This window comes from Schistocerca serialis, chromosome 3 (assembly GCF_023864345.2).
Source record: "Schistocerca serialis cubense isolate TAMUIC-IGC-003099 chromosome 3, iqSchSeri2.2, whole genome shotgun sequence".
NCBI classification, from domain to species: domain Eukaryota; kingdom Metazoa; phylum Arthropoda; class Insecta; order Orthoptera; family Acrididae; genus Schistocerca; species Schistocerca serialis.
Window position 1 is genome coordinate 118676185 of NC_064640.1, and position 18568 is coordinate 118694752.

The 18568-nt window shown below is 43.0% G+C and overlaps 1 protein-coding gene and 1 non-coding gene across 2 annotated transcripts in view; one reads left to right on the forward strand and one right to left on the reverse strand.

Moving 5' to 3' along the window:
• Window positions 1–18568, reverse strand: part of LOC126470714 (dynein axonemal intermediate chain 3-like) — a 277772-nt gene that overhangs the window by 137244 nt on the left and 121960 nt on the right. The gene's annotated exons all lie outside the window — the stretch shown is intronic.
• Window positions 15651–15757, forward strand: LOC126472250 (U6 spliceosomal RNA). The gene has a single exon (XR_007586378.1). It is a non-coding gene; the product is annotated as a U6 spliceosomal RNA (small nuclear RNA).

The window sequence follows — 18568 nt, forward strand, 5'->3', positions numbered from 1 at the left end:
TGGCGTGAGCGGAAGACGGCCTAACGGTGTGCGGGACCGTAGCCCAGCTTCATGGAGGCGGTTGCGAATGGTCCTCGCCGATACCCCAGGAGCAACAGTGTCCCTAATTTGCTGGGAAGTGGCGGTGCGGTCCCCTACGGCACTGCATAGGATCCTACGGTCTTGGCGTGCATCCGTGCGTCGCTGCGGTCCGGTCCCAGGTCGACGGGCACGTGCACCTTCCGCCGACCACTGGCGACAACATCGATGTACTGTGCAGACCTCACGCCCCACGTGTTGAGCAATTCGGCGGTACGTCCACCCGGCCTCCCGCATGCCCACTATACGCCCTCGCTCAAAGTCCGTCAACAGCACATACGGTTCACGTCCACGCTGTCGCGGCATGCTACCAGTGTTAAAGACTGCGATGGAGCTCCGTATGCCACGGCAAACTGGCTGACACTGACGGCGGCGGTGCACAAATGCTGCGCAGCTAGCGCCATTCGACGGCCAACACCGCGATTCCTGGTGTGTCCGCTGTGCCGTGCGTGTGATCATTGCTTGTACAGCCCTCTCGCAGGGTCCGGAGCAAGTATGGTGGGTCTGACACACCGGTGTCAATGTGTTCTTTTTTCCATTTCCAGGAGTGTATATGTGTGTGTGTGTGTGTTTGAGTCCCATAGTGCTCAGAATCATTTTGTGTGTGTGTGTGTGTGTGTGTGTGTGTGTGTGTGTGTGTGTGACATTGCAGGACCATAGGTTGATTAAGTACGAGATAAGCCATTGCAAATGTGAAATGCTGGTACATTAATAACCGGTTAACAGCCAGGATGTTGAATGCAAGCGTTCAAATGTGCATGTATGCTGCTGTACAGATGCAGGAAGTCAGTTTGTGAGATGAAATTCCATGCTTGTTGCGCTTGGTCGGTCAGTACAAGGATGGTTAATGCTACTTGCGGATGACACTGGAGGTGTCGGATGATGTCCCATACGTGCTCGGTTGGAGACGGATCTGGTGACCGAGCAGCAACATGTGGACACTCTCTAGAGCACGTTGGGTTGCGACAGCGGGATGTGGACGAGCGTTATCCTGTTGGAAAACACCGCCTGGAATGCTGTTCATGAATGGCAGCACAACAGGACGAATCAGCAAATTAACGTACAATTTTGCAGTCAGGATGCGTGGGATAACCATGAGAGTGTTCCTGCTGTCATACGAAATCGCACTGCAGACCATAACTCAGGGTGTAGGTCCAGTGTGTGTAGCACGCAGACTGGTTGGTTGCAGGCGCTCAACTGGCGTCATCCCAATCAACGCATGGCCATCACTGGCACCGAGACAGGACACCAGCTTTCATCAGAAAACACAATAGACCTCCTCCCTGTCCCCCAATGGGCTCTCGCGTGACACCACTGAAGTCGCAAATGGCGGTGGTTTGGGACCAGTGGAATGTACTCTACAGAGCGTCTGGCTCGGAGCTGTCCTTGAAGTAACCGATTTGGAGCAGCTCGTTGTCTCACTGTGGTGCCAACTGCTGTTTAAATTGGTGCTGCAGATGTAGTATGATGTGCCAGAGCAATACGCCGAACGTGATGGTTTTCTTTGTTGGTAGTGCCACGTGGCCGTCCGGAGCCCGGTCTCCTTGAGACCGTACATTCTCGTGATCACCGCTACCAGCAGTCATGTACAGTAGCTACATTCCTGTCAAGTATTTCTGCAGTATCACAGAACAAACATCCGAACATCTAGCTTCTCGTAGTCCTGTTACACGATCTTTTTCAAACTCAGTGAGGTGTTGATAATGGCGACTTTGTCGCCTTATAGTTATTCTTGACCAACATCAACTCACCAAGTCAAATTTCAAACGTAAATAACGCTCACGATCGTTACAGCGAGTATTTAAAGCAAACCTGGTTTACATCCTCACAGTAGCGCTACTAGCGCGTGAGAATATCTCCATTTCAAAGACTTTTTGGTTCCTATAACGGTTTTTCAGTAAGCTACAAAATCATTCGAGCGTACCACATTAGTACCGACACTGGACAGTAGTTGTGAATTGATTCTGTGAGAAACATTGGTGAGCCAAGTAAGAGCGAGGGCTGAGGCGATTTGTAAAAGCGTGACAGGTAAATTTGTTTTCTCCAATTGGAGTACGTACTGGCTGTATCTGCCTATTTTACTTCTTCCGCGACCTTCACGATGAAGACGTAAATTTGTTCCTCTAGTAACAGCAGCCTAACTCCTTTGAGAGATCACCATTTCTGAATCTCACAAAATGTTCACAATGATGGTAACACTTTCAGCTTTCTAAAGACTTTCAAATTCTCTTGCGCAATCACAATCGTCTTGCAGCCATCATCCAACAAAATTTATTTCGTGCATGACACTGTTGTATCCAACTCGATTGCTTACAGTTTAGTGAGACTCATGAGGTCGTGATCTACGCGTTGGGCATGACAGATCATTCTGCTGTGTGATCTCTTGTAGTGCTGTTGCTTGACCACACCATTTTCCAATGCACTCTATTAAGAACTTCGTGCAAAGTATGTGGAAATCTCTCTGTTCCCTGATGATTGCCAAACAAACTAAACTAATCTGTACAGACGTGTTCAAATTATTAGACTCGACACAATTTGTCTACCAATTTTTGGAGTATTTTGTCATTTGACGGTAATATGCATCCTCAGAAGTCGTATTACATGTTGTTTCTTTGAAATTTCTCTGCGACTGTCATTGAGTAATGTCATTACGCAACTGACTGGAGCACAGTGTTTTTAGCAGTGGTAAGATTTCCTGTAAACAGGAAAAAGTGATATCAGTCGAAGTGTCAGTCGAAAGATAATTTCTTAACTTCAGATGTATTAATTTTATTATATTGATAACTTTGTTAGTTTTGTGCACAGGGAGCACATCAGCAGTTGTTCCTGAGTTTTCAGTTATGAATAAGACGAAAGATATTTCACCCAGAAAAGTTGCTAGTGTTTCGCTGCCTCTCAATGAAAGCAAATACGTGAATAAGGAATATGATTTATTTTAGACAACTGTGAGCAGCCTCAAAATTTCGTTGTACGGATGTGGTAAATGCCAAATGAAACGTTTCCCATAGAACAATAAAAATGTCCACAAAAAACAGAAGGCTCACATCCACTGAAGTTTATCATCACATGAATGACCCCTGTCGTAGCGCCAGCCATAGCCGTTAGGAAGACATTATTCTAAGATGATTTAAAAGCTTGTCGTCCAAAGAAATGCGGGATCAGCACAGCAATGAAAAGCAAGACATCACTAGGCCAAAGAACTTTAGGAATGCAATAGCAATGGCATAGGGTGTTACCCAATTAAAATTAATTGAGAAAACATTTTTTCTTTGCTGTTCATTGTGATAATCTGTTAACACTCACGAAGTTTCCATTTCATGATGGGCTTTTATACAACTTCATCATTCATTAATCTGACTAAAAATTTTGTGTTTATGACCAAGGCTTGCTTCAGTGATGTATCTGTGGTTACTATAATGGAGGAAAACAACCAGTACATCCAAAGAATACCAGGAGAAGTACTCATGGCAGAGTGTGAAACATGTCGTTCATGCCTGCTAAAGGAACCGGCAAGCTGCACATAGTTGAAAGTGCAATGCAGCAGCAAAAGTACAAATAAAAGCTGCAAAACCAACTGTTACCACAAATAAATCAGTGGTTTTCGATTCTTGATGTAATTTTTATGCTTGACAGTGCACCATGCCATGAAAGAAACACTGTATCCAAATTCTTGAAAGAAAAATGACTAGAAGTTTTACACTGATCTGGGAACAGTTGTGACATGAACACCACAGAATAACCTATGGGCAATCGTAAAGAAAAAACCAAGACAGGAAGGCTTCAAAGAAAAGGTAACACACGTGATAACGATGTTTCGGAAAAAAAAAATCTTGTAAAGCTTTAGTACGGAATATGCCAGAAAGGATTAATATGTTAATAAAGGGTAAGGAAATGCCGATTAAGCGTTAATTGTGTCATTTCTAACGGAAAATGGAATCCCATGCTTCTTGACAGAGCGTAAGGGAACGATGCGGGAGACCCGCACCGCCGTACTAGACAAGGTCCTAATGGAGGTGGTTTGCGGTTGCCTTCCTCCGACCGTAATGTATACGAATGATGGCACAACAACACCCAGTCATCTTGGGGCAGGTGAAAAATCCCTGACACCGCCGGGAATCGAACTGGGGTTCCCAGGTGCGGGAAGCGAGAACGCTACCCCGAGACCACGAGCGCGGACTCATTTCTAATATCTTGCGATAAATAATTTGCTGCAGAATCCTTGAACATATTCTCAGTTCGAACATAATAAACTTTCTCGAGACTGAGGAGCTTATGTCCACGAATCAGCATGGTTTCAGAAAATGTGATATACTGAGAACTACGGCAGATTCCATATTTCTAGATTTCGGGAAAGCATTTGACACGGCGCCCCTTTGCAGGCTGTTACCGAAGGTACAAGCATATGGAATAAGTTCACAGACATGTGAGCGGCTCGAAGACTTCTTAAACAATCGAACCCAGTATGCTGTCACGGCGAGTGATCATCAGAGACAAGGGTATCGTCTGGAGTGCCACATGGAAGTGTGATACGACCGCTGTTGTTCTTTATATACGTAAATGATTTGGCCGACAGGGTGGGCAGCAATCTACGATTGTTTTCTGATGATGCCGTGGTGTACGGAAAGGCGTCGAAGTTGAGTGACTGTAGGAATATACAAGGCGACTTAGACAAAATTTCCACTTGGTGTGACCAATGGAAGCTAGCTCTAAATGTGGAAAAATGTAAGTTAATGCGGATGAGTAGGAAGATCAAACCTGTAACGTTCCGATAGAGTATTACTAGAGTCCTGCTTGAAACAGTCAAGTCGTTTAAATATCTGGGAATAACGTTGCAAAGCGATATGAGATGGAACGAACATGTGAGAACTGTGGTAGGTTAGGCAAATAGTCGAAAACACGGAACTGCAGAAAATAAAGCAGGCGAAAGGAAATGGAGACGTCTAAAACATAAGATTGACGTAAAGTGCAAAATGGCTAAGCAGAAATTGCTGGAGGATAAATACAAAGCTATAGAAGCACGTATAACTAGGGGAAAAATAGATGCCACAAACAAGAAAATAAAAGAAGCCCTTAGAAAGAAGAGTAGCAACTACATGAATATCAAGACCTCAAATGGAAGACCAGTACTAAGGAAAAAAAAAAGAAGCTGAAATATAGAGGTGCTGTACAAGGGTAATGAACTTGAAGGTTGTATTACAGAAAGGAACGAGGAAATAAATGAATATGAGATGGGAGACATGACACTGCGTGAAGAATTTAACACAGCACTGAAAGATCTAAGTCTAAAAAAGGCCACTGGAATAGATGACATTCTCTCAGAAGTTTTGGGAATCTTGGGAGAGCCAGCCATGACAGAAGTATTTCATCTAGTGCGCGAGGTATGTGACGCAGGGTAAATACCCTCAGACTTCACGAAGAATGTGCTGATTCCAATTACAAAGCAATGTGGTACTGACAGGTATGAATATTACCGAACTATCAGTTTAATAAGTGAAGATTTCAAAATACTGTCGCGAATTATTTACAGAAGAACGGAGAAACTAGTAGAAGCTGACTTCGGGGAAGATCAGTTCGGCTTCTGGAGATATGTGGGAACACTTGAGGCAATACTGACCTTGCAACGTATTAGAAGATAGGTTAAAGAGAGGCCATCTTATGCTTATAGCATTTGTAGTCTTAGAGAAAGCATTTATCATTGTTGACTGGAGTGCACTGTTTGAAATTATGAAGGTAGCATTGATAAAATACAGGGAGTGAAAGATTATATACAACTTGTAAAGAACCCAGACGGTGATTATAAGAGTTGAGGGGCATGAAAGGGAAGCAGTGGTTGAGAAGGATGTGAGACAGGGTTGTAGCCTATCCACAATGGTTTTCAATCTGTACATTGAACAGTAAAGAAAAGCAAAGAAAAGTTTGGAGAAGAGATTAAAGTTCAGGGAGAAGCAACAAAAACTTTGAGGTTTTGCCAATGACATTTTAATTCTGTCAGACACAGCAAAGGATTTGGAAGAGCAGTTGAAAGGAACGGTCAGTATCTGGAAAGGAGGACACTAGATGAACATTGACAAAAGCGAAACAAGGGTAATAAAGTGTAGTTGACTTAAATCAGGCAAGTCAGAGTGAATCAGTTGGGAAGATACATTAAAAGCTTTAGGTGAGTTTTTGTGTATGGGTAGTAAAATAACTGATGATGGTCTAAGTAGAGATGTTGTAAAATGTAGACTGGCAGTGCCAGGAAAAGAATCTGTGAAGAAGAGAAATTTGACAACATCGAATATAGATTTCAGTGTTAGGAAGGGTTTTCTGAAGGTAATTCTCTGGAGTGTAGCCTTGTACAGAAGTGAAACATCTATGACAAGTAGTTCAGACAAGAAGAGAACAGAATAACTCTAAATCTGGTGCTACAGAACAATGCTGAAGATTAAATGAGTACTATAGTAACTAATGAACAAGCAATATTATGTTGATAATTATCATTTTGGACTACTACAGAGTAAAACAAAATTTTCTTATCAAACGCGTTTCGAGTTTATTATTTGCAAGGCATCTTCTGTGACCTGAATTTTGTACGTATTTGTGTTTATACTACTTTGTTTTACATATGGGGAATTATAAAATGAGAATGTAAACAGTTCTGGCACTTTCTGCTTCCCTATAACGTAATAATAGTTTAAATTTCTACTTACGAATATCGTAGATGCTGTTTTACACCCATTCTTTTTCCCTTTTACAGCTGTTCTTCTTCTGCTTATTACCACACGAAATTCTGTTGCACAGCATGGATGCTTTTTTTACTTTATCGTTTCTTTTATTAAGTATAGCAGATAGTTTGTATTGATAAGTGAGTCGTCGTTTATCACGTTTTGTTCTCTGCAATGGATATCTGCCTATGGCAGCAGTGCTGCGCTGGTGTAAAGCAATTGTGTATTAAATGCTCTGAAAATGCGGAATGGTTTTGCTTCACACTTCCAGTGCGTGATGTGTTCATTGAACCGTTATGATATACAGGGTGTTACAAAAAGGTACGGCCAAACTTTCGGGAAACATTCCTCACACACAAATAAAGAAAAGATGTTATGTGGACAAGTGTCCGGAAACGCTTAATTTCCATGTTAGAGCTCATTTTACTTTCGTCGGTATGTACTGTACTTCCTCGATTCACCGCCAGTTGGCCCAATTGAAGGAAGGTAATGTTGACTTCGGTGCTTGTGTTGACATGCGACTCATTGCTCTATAGTACTAGCATCAAGCACATCAGTACGTAGCATCAACAGGTTAGTGTTCATCACGAACGTGGTTTTGCAGTCAGTGCAATGTTTACAAATGCGGAGTTGGCAGATGCCCATTTGGTGTATGGATTAGCACGGGGCAATAGCCGTGGCGCGGTACGTTTGTATCGAGACAGATTTCCAGAACGAAGGTGTCCCGAGAGGAAGACGTTCGAAGCAATTGATCGGCGTCTTAGGGAGCACGGAACATTCCAGCCTATGACTCGCGACTGGGGAAGACCTAGAACGATGAGGACGCCTGCAAAGGACGAGGCAATTCTTCGTGCAGTTGACGATAACCCTAATGTCAGCGTCAGAGACGTTGCTGCTGTACAAGGTAACGTTGACCACGTCACTGATGGAGAGTGCTACGGGAGAACCAGTTGTTTCCGTACCATGTACAGCGTGTGCAGGCACTATTAGCAGCTGATTGGCCTCCACGGGTACACTTCTGCGAATGGTTCATTCAACAATGTGTCAATCCTCATTTCAGTGCAAATGTTCTCTTTACGGATGAGGCTTCATTCCAACGTGATCAAACTGTAAATTTTAACAATCAACATGTGTGGGCTGACGAGAATCCGCACGCAATTGTGCAATCACGTCATCAACACAGATTTTCTGTGAACGATTGGGCAGGCATTGTTAGTGATGTCTTGATTGGACCCCATATTCTTCTACCTACGCTCAATGGAGCACGTTATCATGATTTCATATGGGATACTCTACCTGTGCTGCTAGAACATGTGCCTTTACAAGTACGACACAACATGTGGTTCATGCACGATGGAGCTCCTGCACATTTCAGTTGAAGTGTTCGTGCGTTTATCAACAACAGATTCGGTGACCGATGGATTGGTAGAGGCGGACCAATTCCATGGCCTCCACGCTCTCCTGACCTCAACCCTCTTGACTTTCATTTATGGGGGCATTTGAAAGCTCTTGTCTACGCAACCCCGGTACCAAATGTAGAGACCCTTCGTGCTCGTATTGTGGATGGCTGTGATACAATACGCCATTCTCCAGGGCTGCATCAGCGCATCAGGGATTCCATGCGACGGAGGGTGGATGCATGTATCCTCGCTAACGAAGGACGTTTTGAAAATTTCCTGTAACAAAGTGTTTGAAGTCACGCTGGTACGTTCTGTTGCTGTGTGTTTCCATTCCATGATTAATGTGATTTGAAGAGAAGTAATAAAATGAGCTCTAAGATGGAAAGTAAGCGTTTCCGGACACATGTCCACATAACATATTTTCTTTCTTTGTGTGTGAGGAATGTTTCCTGAAAGTTTGGCCGTACCTTTTTGTAACACCCTGTATATATACTTCCGCTCATTAATGACACCCAATAAATGACATCTATTTCTCTATAGATAAGGCCTAATACCGTGGGTACAGTTGAGGAAGCAAAGGAATAGTACAACAGTTGTACACATGTCATGGTATTTTTTGTGGGCCGGCCGCGGTGGTCTCGCGGTTCTAGGCGCGCAGTCCGGAACCGCGCGACTGCTACGGTCGCAGGTTCGAATCCTGCCTCGGGCATGGATGTGTGTGATGTCCTTAGGTTAGTTAGGTTTAAGTAGTTCTAAGTTCTAGGGGACTGATGACCACAGCTGTTGAGTCCCATAGTGCTCAGAGCCATTTGAACCATTTGAACCATTTTTTGTGGTCCTCGAGATACAATAGTATCCAACAAACAATGTTATGTACATAAACGTTATGTACCTATCGGATATGTTTGTTTACCTATTTGCCGACGGACGCCGCATTTGCTGCACCTGTGTTGTTACCTGTAGTGTTGTGATGTCCGCAGCGAACGGCAAGCATTGCTACGATACATAACATGTGGTTCCTGCACGTCAGTTCCTTTGTGACATTGAAGTGTGCACATCGCTAGTAATACTCCACGAGGGGAGATATCCATAGAAAAACGTACTGCAATTGTAGCACTTAGCCAAACAGGTTTATGTGTTCGCCAAACTGCTAAACAGTGTAATGTGTCTATAAGGGGAGTGCAATACACCCTTCACCATCAGAAGACAACAGGTAGCAATAAGGACATACCACGACCAGGACGACCTCGTAAAACAACTGAAAGTGATGATAAATATATCAGAATTACCAGTGAGAGAAATAGATTCAAAACAGCGCCCCAAATTCGTGCAGAATTGGTAGAAATGAACACGACAACAATATATGTTGCAACAGTAAGAAGGAGACTGACTGAATCCGGCTTGAAAGGCTGTGTCACAGCAAGAAACCCCCTTCCAAGGCCCATAAATAAACAGAAGGGACCTGAATGAGCTAGAAAACATCGTAATTGGACATAGGAAGAGTGGACGACGGCGTTATTCACTGATGAATCGAATGAAAGTAAAATATGATGACTGTGATTGTACTGGAAGTTCATATAATTATATTTTGTGAGAAATAACGTTTGATCTGTGTTGTAAAATATGAAATACCAGGGTGTATTAATTTCAATATACCCTGGTATATATATATATATATGGCATGCCTATGTATACTGCATCAGAACTTTGGCATTCAAGTTTTCCGGTCGGGGTGGCCGAGCGGCTCTAGGCGCTACAGTCTGGAACCGCGCGACCGCTACGGTCGCAGGTTCGAATCCTGCCTCGGGCATGGATGTGTGTGATGTCCTTGGGTTAGTTAAGTTTAAGTAGTTCTAAGTTCTAGGGGACTGATGACCTCAGAAGTTAAGCCCCGTAGTGCTCAGAGCCATTTGAACCGTTTTCATTCAAGTTTGTATGTTCCTGATCCCTGGAATTTAACCCTTTTGACTATTGATTGGCGAAAGTTTGGAAAGGTCGTACGGTTTTTATACGCTATATAGAGGCTCTGTTGCTTTGGCATGTCTGACACTCCGTGTGTTACTTTATGTGGTTAAGTCATAGTGTACCAAGTGCTTTGTTCCTGTGTGGTGTTGCCATTGTGTATGTGTGTACATGTGGGTTTGGGTCGCGTGAGGTTTCCTAAATTCTGGATACTTTGGATGTGTTGTGTTTGTTTTGTATTTGTGATTGAATTTTTTGACCGAATCTCTGAACTACATACACTGATCAACCAGAACAATTATAACCACCGACCTACTATCGATATAATGCCGTCCAGGCGGTAGCAGCGTCACCTGGGGAGGAATGAGTGCTAGTCAGACTCAGTCACGGTGCATGTAGTATCAGTGAGCGTGCTGTCCGTGTGTAGAATGGGGAAAGCGCGCGATCTATCTGAATTTGACCGAGATTGTGATGGCCCGGAGGCTCAGCACGAGCAATTCGAAAGTTGCACTACTTGTCGGGTTTTCGAGGAGTGCTGTGCTGAGTGTCTTCAACATGTGGTGAAACCAAAGTGAAATCACGTCCGGACATAGTGGGATTGGGCGGACACCCCTCATTATTGATGCCAGACTTCGTAGGGTGGGCGGACTGACAAAACAGGACAGATGGCAAGCTATGGCGGAACTAACATCAGACTTTAATGTTGGGCAGAGTACAAGTGAATCTGAACACAACGTGCACCAAACAATCTTAACGGTTTGCCTCCACAGCTGATAACTCACGCATGTGCCAATGTTAACACCACGACATTGACAACTATGACTGAAATGGGCACATGGCCGTCGACACTGGATGTTGGCGCAGTGGCAGATCGTCACGTGGTCTGATGAATCCCGATACCTTCTTCATCATGTCATCCGTCGTCTTCCGGGGCAACAGCTCCTTGACATTGTACTGCAGGACGGAGACAAGCTGGCGGCGGCTCCCTTACGGTCTGCGGAACATTCACGTTGGTATCCATAAGTCCAGTGGAGTTCGTGCAAGGTTGCAGACCACTTACACTCATTCATGGCTATCATGTTTCCCGACGGCAGTGGAATTTTTCAACAAGATAATGCGTCATGTCACGAGACCAGGAGTGTAATGGAGTGGTGAGAGGAACACAGTGGCGAGTTCCAATTTATATACAGGCTCCCTAACTCGCCAGATCTGAACCAGATCGAACACATCTGGGACGTGATTGAACATGGCGTTAGAGCTCATCACCCCTCCCCGGTATTCACGAGAATTACGTGACTTGTGTATGGAGACGTGCTGCCAACTCGCTCCAGCCACCTATCAAGGCGTCATTGCTTCCATGCAATCATGCATCACCGCTGTTATCTGTGCCAAAGATGGACATACTGGCTATTAGGTAGGTGGTCATAATGTTCTGGCTGATCAGTGTGTGTGTCATACCCATGTTCCTAGCTGTTTGTATGATTGTACTCATTTATTTTCCTAATTTCTCTTGTTGAGTGGAATCCTGTTTATTCTATATAACATGTGTCTTAGAGCAGCTAACTTCCGGTTGTGAAAATGATTGGAAGCGGAATGTATTATTGTATCTATGGCTGTTGGTTTTCCGTAAATTTGAAAATAATTTTTGCAATCTTCCTTTGTTACTACTATGTAAAGAACTTTTATTTGGGCTTCTTCTTTCAAGTGTGAACTTTATGCTCTAATATGCTTTGTTGATTTCTGTGCGGGGTTCATCTACTTTTTTCGTTTGGATCATCTACCAGACAAATAATGTCATCCATATATGTGTGCCAATATATGATTTTAAATAATTTCATCAGCGACTATCTTTTCAAATATCTGGTGTTATAAATGACTGATAGAATGTTGCCTAAGGTTCCTGATATTACGGATAGCATACGTAGTCCATTGCTTTGCAGGTAATATTCATTTTCAAACTGGAAGTGGTTTTGTTCTGTAATCAGTTTGAGTATTCTTGTTATTCTGTTGCCGGCCGCGGTGGCCAAGCGGTTCTAGGCGCTTCAGTCCGGAACCGCGCGACTACTACGGTCGCAGGTTCGAATCCTGCATCGAGCATGGATGTTTGTGATGTCCTTAGGTTAGTTAGGTTTAAGTAGTTCTAAGTTCTAGGGGACTGATGACCTCAGATGTTAAGTCCCATAGTGCTCAGAGCCATTTGAACCATTTTTTTGGTTATTCTGTTACTGCTTCTATAATGACGTTACTGTGGGATAAGAGATTTTGTTCTTTGGTTTCTGTTGTTTCTGTAATAGGGATAGAAGTGTACACGTTTTCTATGTTGAATGAAATAAGTGGTGGTGTGTATAGTGCCTCTACGTTTTGCTCGTGTTCTATTAGATCTCTTGTGTTTATAATTGTTCTATCCTTTTTTGTTTTGTAGTGCTTTGCAATTATTTTTTGGAGATGTTTCTACATGTAGTGTGCCGAGATTTTCCTGAAATTTATAACTAGGCTCATTTGTACCATGCATTTGTGTAATTTTGGTTGGCTGTGGAGAGTTGGTGCTTGTGTGTTCTTCTGTGTTATACAGATTTTCTGTTTTTATCGGTAAATGCATGTTCGATGTTTTTAAGCACTTTTTTCTCATTTGCCTGATATCGTGTGGTTGGATCTGATTTCAATGTCTTTATGGTGTTAGGGTGCTGAGTATAATTGGAGAGAAAAGAAACTTGTCGCACAACTTGACTAAAAGAAGGCATCAGTCAGTTGATAGGACAAATTCTGAGACACCAAGGTTGGTTGGTTGGTTGGTTTGGGGAAGGAGACCAGACAGCGTGGTCATCGGTCTCATCGGATTAGGGAAGGATGGGGAAGGAAGGCGGCCGTGCCCTTTCAGAGGAACCATCCCGGCGTTTGCCTGGAGTGATTTAGGGAAATCACGGAAAACCTAAATCAGGATGGCCGGACGCGGGATTGAACCGTCGTCCTTCCGAATGCGAGTCCAGTGTCTAACCAAGACACCAAGGAATCGTCAGTTTAGTAACAGAGGGGAGTATGGAGGGTAAAAATTGTATAGGGTTACCAAGAGATGAATAAAGTAAGCAGGTCAAGTGGATGAAGATTGCAGTGATTAGTCGCAAATCAAGAGATTTGCACAGGGTGCAGCAGTATGTAGAGTTGCATCAAGTTAGTCTCTGGACTGAAAACCACAGCAACAACGATAGAGGGTAGAGGAGTGCCGACAAACTTTATTACCTTGAGTGGAATAGAAGCCAATGAAATTATTCTGGTACGGTGTTCCATCTGCCACACGTTTTAAGAAGGCTTGAAGAACGCAAATGTATAGAAATATGTATTCTGTCAAATAAATTGTATTACGAAGCGTTGCATATGCTTTGGAAATAGAGTATGGTTACTGTGTGTGGTAAGCAGTTGGAAAAAATTTTTAGTCCAACATATGGGTCCCCATATAAAAAGATAATAAGTTTTAATTTCGTTTTAATGTGGTTAATTAGTAGGATATGCTTTCATTATGAGCAGCAACAGTAGTTACTTGACTTCCTCTGCTGGTGGAAGACCTCCATTAGATCTTTACATGCATTACGTCTTCAATGATTTGTACTCAAGCTGCTCCATCTTAAACTAGGTCGTTGTCTCCACCTTTGCTTCTCTTTCGGAATCCAGCAAATAAATTCCTTGGTTCATCTAGCATTCATTTTCTTGTGTACATGTTTCACACACCTACATTCCATTTTCATTACAACCACAAATACATTGTCCACTTCACTTTGTTCCCTGATCCATTTGTTTCTTTTCCTGACCCTCCTAATAACTCTCATCATGCAGCTATCCCTTGCTCCCTGAACAATCCTTAGTAACAGAATGGTTTTTCCACTGTAAGTCCATGTCTCACTGCATGTAAGTCAAAACTGATAGCTGTTGATGTCGTCTTCAGTCTGAAGACTGGTTTGATGCAGCTCTCCTTGCTAGTCTATCTTGTCCAAACCTCTTCATCTCCGCCTAACTACTGCAACCTCCATCCACTGGAACCTGCTTACCATATTCGTCTCTTGGCCTCCTTATGCAATTTTTACCATTCCCCCACACTTCCTTCCATTACGAAACTAACGATTGCTTCATGTCTCATGACGTGTTCTATCAACTGAGCCCCTCTTTTACTTAGATTGTACCATACCTTCCTTTATTTCCCCAGTTCGATTCAGCACCTCCTCTTATTCGATCTACCTATTTAATTTTCAACATTATTCTGTAGCACCACATTTAACAAGCTTGTATTCTTATCTTGTCTGAATGTTTTATGGCCATGTTTCACTTCTGAACAAGGCTCGAATGCATACAAATATCATTAGAAAAGACTTCCTAAAAGTTGAATTTATGTTCGATATTAACAAATTTCTCTTTTTCAGAAACTCTTTTTTCGCTGTTGTCAGTCTGCATTTTATATGCTCTCTACTTGAGCCAACATCAGTAATTTTTCTGCCAAAACAGAAAACCTCATCGACTACTTTTAGTGTTTCGTTTCTTAATCTAATTCCCTCAGGAAGCCTTGACTTAATGCGACTACATTTCATTACCATTGTTTTGTTTAATTTCGTCTTATAAAAAATGGTTCAAATGGCTCTGAGCACTATGGGACTTAACTTCTGAGGTCATCAGTCCCCTAGAACTTAGAACTACTTAAATCTAATTAACCTAAGGACATCACACACATCCACGCCCGAGGCAGGATTCGAACCTGCGACCGTAGCGGTCGCGCGGTTCCAGACTGTAGCGCCTAGAACTGCTCGGCCACTCCGGCCGGCTCGTCTTATATCTTTTCAAACACTACCCATTCCGTTCAACTTCTCTTGCTAGTAGTTTGACGTATCAGACAATTACAACGTCATCAGCAAACAGCAAAATTTTTATTTCTCCTCCCTAAATTTTAATTCCCTTTCTAAATTTATCCTTCGTTTCCTTCACTGCTTGCTCAATGTACAGACTGAATAAAACCGGGGAGAGGTTATGTGCTTGCCTATAATCCGTTCACCATAAGAATAAACCTGATGTAAACAGACACAAATGCGATGATTGGTCAGAAGCCGTAGCACACGTACACCGGTGTTGTTACACTCTTGGAAGTAGGCCCTACTTACATATTAGATATCTTATTACGGTACTAAGTTACGTTAAATGAAACTTTAAGATATTAAAATGTATTAACAGCCATCAACGTTTTTCTTAATCACGCTTTAGCTACGAAATTTTTATTTCAAAAATCGTGTACAGTCGCAGCCTTTGCATCTTGGTGCTCTGACTGTCGCGCTGTTAATGTTCAGTATGAAAATGGCTCAGACTGCTTTCTGGTCCATAATGAAACACACGTGTGCAACACAGTTAAAAAGTGCCGAGAAATAAGCTGTTCTTGATGTTTTTCATAAATTTGCGGATATAATCGGCTTTGAAGTCTTCCCAGCGTTCTATACAATGTAGATAATAAACCCGCATACATTTCACGTCTAGCGTACTCGCTTTGACGGTACATATACTAAAATTGGAACGATACAGAGAAGATTAGCATGGCCCCTGCGCAAGGATGACACGCAAAATCGTGAAGCACTCCACATTCTTTTATATTTCAGCCGACACGGTAGCTCAGCGTGTTCGGTCAGCGGGCTGCGGGCTCTCTGTAATAAAAAAAACTGAGTCAAGAAATCAACGATCAACTCGAAGGGGTGTCTTGTGACGTGCGCCCAGACCAAACGCAATGAACTATATCGAAAAAAAAGGCACAGCCGGTAGCGAAACAGACTGTCAACCTAATGCGGTTGTTCGTGCCTTGGTTCAACCGTAGCGGTCGCTCGGCTCCAGACTGTAGCGGCTAGAACCGAACGGCCACTCCGGCCGGCAATACTTCAGTGGTTTCAATATTTAACTATACGGTGAAATCCTTCAATACTCTCTTACGTTACACACAGCTTATGCAGAAAAATTACCCTGTGGTTAAGTCAGGAATTTACATAATTCTTGTTTTTAATCACAATAGTACGTTAGTTAAAAACGATAACGTGTTGCGGTTTTCGTCTAGTCGTCTAAGGAGCGTATTGTGGGAGATTTTCAGTGTGTTATTTCATTCTGCTTAAAAATTAAATGACATTCGAAGCTGTATTGCTCCTCCGCACGTCTTTTTTTTACGTGTGAACTGCAGCTGGTCACGTCATCGCAGGCTAGCTGTACCAGCTGACTGGCCAGTGCTGTCCAAGTTAGATGCGCCGGTAAAGCTGTTGTCTTGTATTATCGCTAAGTTGATGTACGCGTAACGCACAGCTCAAAACGTACTCTTATTACCGTATTTGACAGTACTCGACACAGCCTGTCTGAAGTCCCACGTGAAACGGAAACCCGATGAGACTCCAGCATACGCGGAAGTATACATAGTGCAGTGTTTACATTAGGTTTATTCTTATGATGAACGGACTGTAGCTTCCTTTTCAGCTACTGCCCCTTGGTTTTTATAACTGCAGTCTGATTTCTGTACAAGTTTTAGATGTCTTTCGCTCCCTACATTTTACGCTTCCTACTTTCATAATTTCAAAGAGTGTATTGCAGTTAACATTGATAAGAAGTTTTTATAAATCTGAAAATACTGTAAAAGTTGTTTTGCCTTTTCTTAAGCTATCTTCAAGCAAAATTCTAAGGTCGATATTCTCTCCTGAGTTCCTATATTTCTCTGGAATTGAAACTGATCTGCCCCAAAGTCAACTTCTATTAGCTTTTCCATTCTTTTGTAATTAATTCATTTCGGTATTTTGCAAACGTGACTTATTAAACTGACAGTTCGTTAATATTCACACCAGTCAGCAGCAGGCTTTTTCGGTATAGAAATTATTAAACTCTTTTTGAAGTCTGAAGGTAGTATGCCCGTCTCATATAACTTGCACACCAGGTGGAATGATACAATAATGGTATGCTCTTCCAGGGATCTCAGTAATTCTGAAAGAATGTCGTCTGCTTCAGGCTTGATGTTTCTACTTAGGTCTTTCAGAGGTATGTGAAATTTCTCTCGCACTATCATATTTTTCATTTCATCTTTATTTACTTCCTGTTCTGTTTTTACGCTATTTCCTTCAGATTATTTTCCTTATATAGACCCTCTATACATTCCTTCCAACTTCAGCCTTCCCTTCTTTGCCTATGCAAGATGTCCCAGGATGAATGGTCAATATTCGGGGATATGAAAGAAACGAACATATGAAGCAAAAAAAAAAGTCTAGTAACCACGAGCACTTGCTCGGTGAAAATGGTGTGTTTCAGAGTAGAGAAGATGAAGAAGTGCCTATAGCTCTTAAAGTATGTATTTTGGAGTCCATGTTTATTTGAGTTTTTTTGCTTCGAATGGCTGTTCCTGTCATATCCCTTTATATTAACCATTCCTCCTGGGACGCCCTGTGTAACGGCAAGAGTAAATCCAGCCATAACTTGCTTGGCAGCTGTTGATTTAATTATTAGGTTCAGTTACCAATGCAGATCCTGTGCCAACATCCAGCAGGTGGGGAGTTGGTGTGGAATACACGGTCTTCGCCTGCAAAAAACGTGCTGGAATTCGGCAATACCGCTTGTCGTCGACAGAGAAATCGTACCGATGTCACAGGTGGAAGCGATGGCAAAATATTGTGCCAGCTGATCACTACAGCCGGCGTCTGTGGCCGAGAGGTTCTAGGCGCTTCAGTCCGGAACCGCGCAGCTGCTACGCTCGCAGGGTCGAATCCTGCCTAAGGCATGGATGTGTGCGATGTCCTTAGGTTAGTTAGGTTAAAGTAGTCTTGGGGACTGATGACCTCAGGTGTTAAGTCCCATAGTGATTAGAGCCATTTGAACCATTTTCTTGTGCACCATGTTCCCCCTTGTTGATATCGCTGGAAAATCACTACAGCAATCCCAGAGTAGGAGCTGTCTGACGCCATGCAAAAGTCCTCCTCCAGGTTGGGGTACGAAAGAATTGGCGCATTAATCAGCGCGGTTTTGAGGCCTTGGAATTCATCTTCGTCCCATTCCCACGACGTGTTTTTTCCTGTGAGATGGCATAACCGCGGTGTCGCTAATTTCTTAACATGGACGAATCGTTTATAGAAATTTACGATGCCAAGGAAGCCACGTAGTTGTTTCTTGGTTGTTGGCGTGGTAAATTTCGTAATTGATTCTATTTTGTCCGTGTCTGGTGTGATTCCTCCGCAGTAATGATACGTACGAGGAATTTTACTCGTGAGGTTCCTATGCATGACTTCGTGATGTTGGCTGTGCCAGCTGATCACTACAGCCGGCCGCTGTGGCCGAGACGTTCTAGGCGCTTCAGTCCGGAACCTCGCTGCTGCTACGGTCGCAGGTTCGAATCCTGCCTTGGGCATGGATGTGTGTGATGTCCTTAGGTTAGTTAGGTTTAAG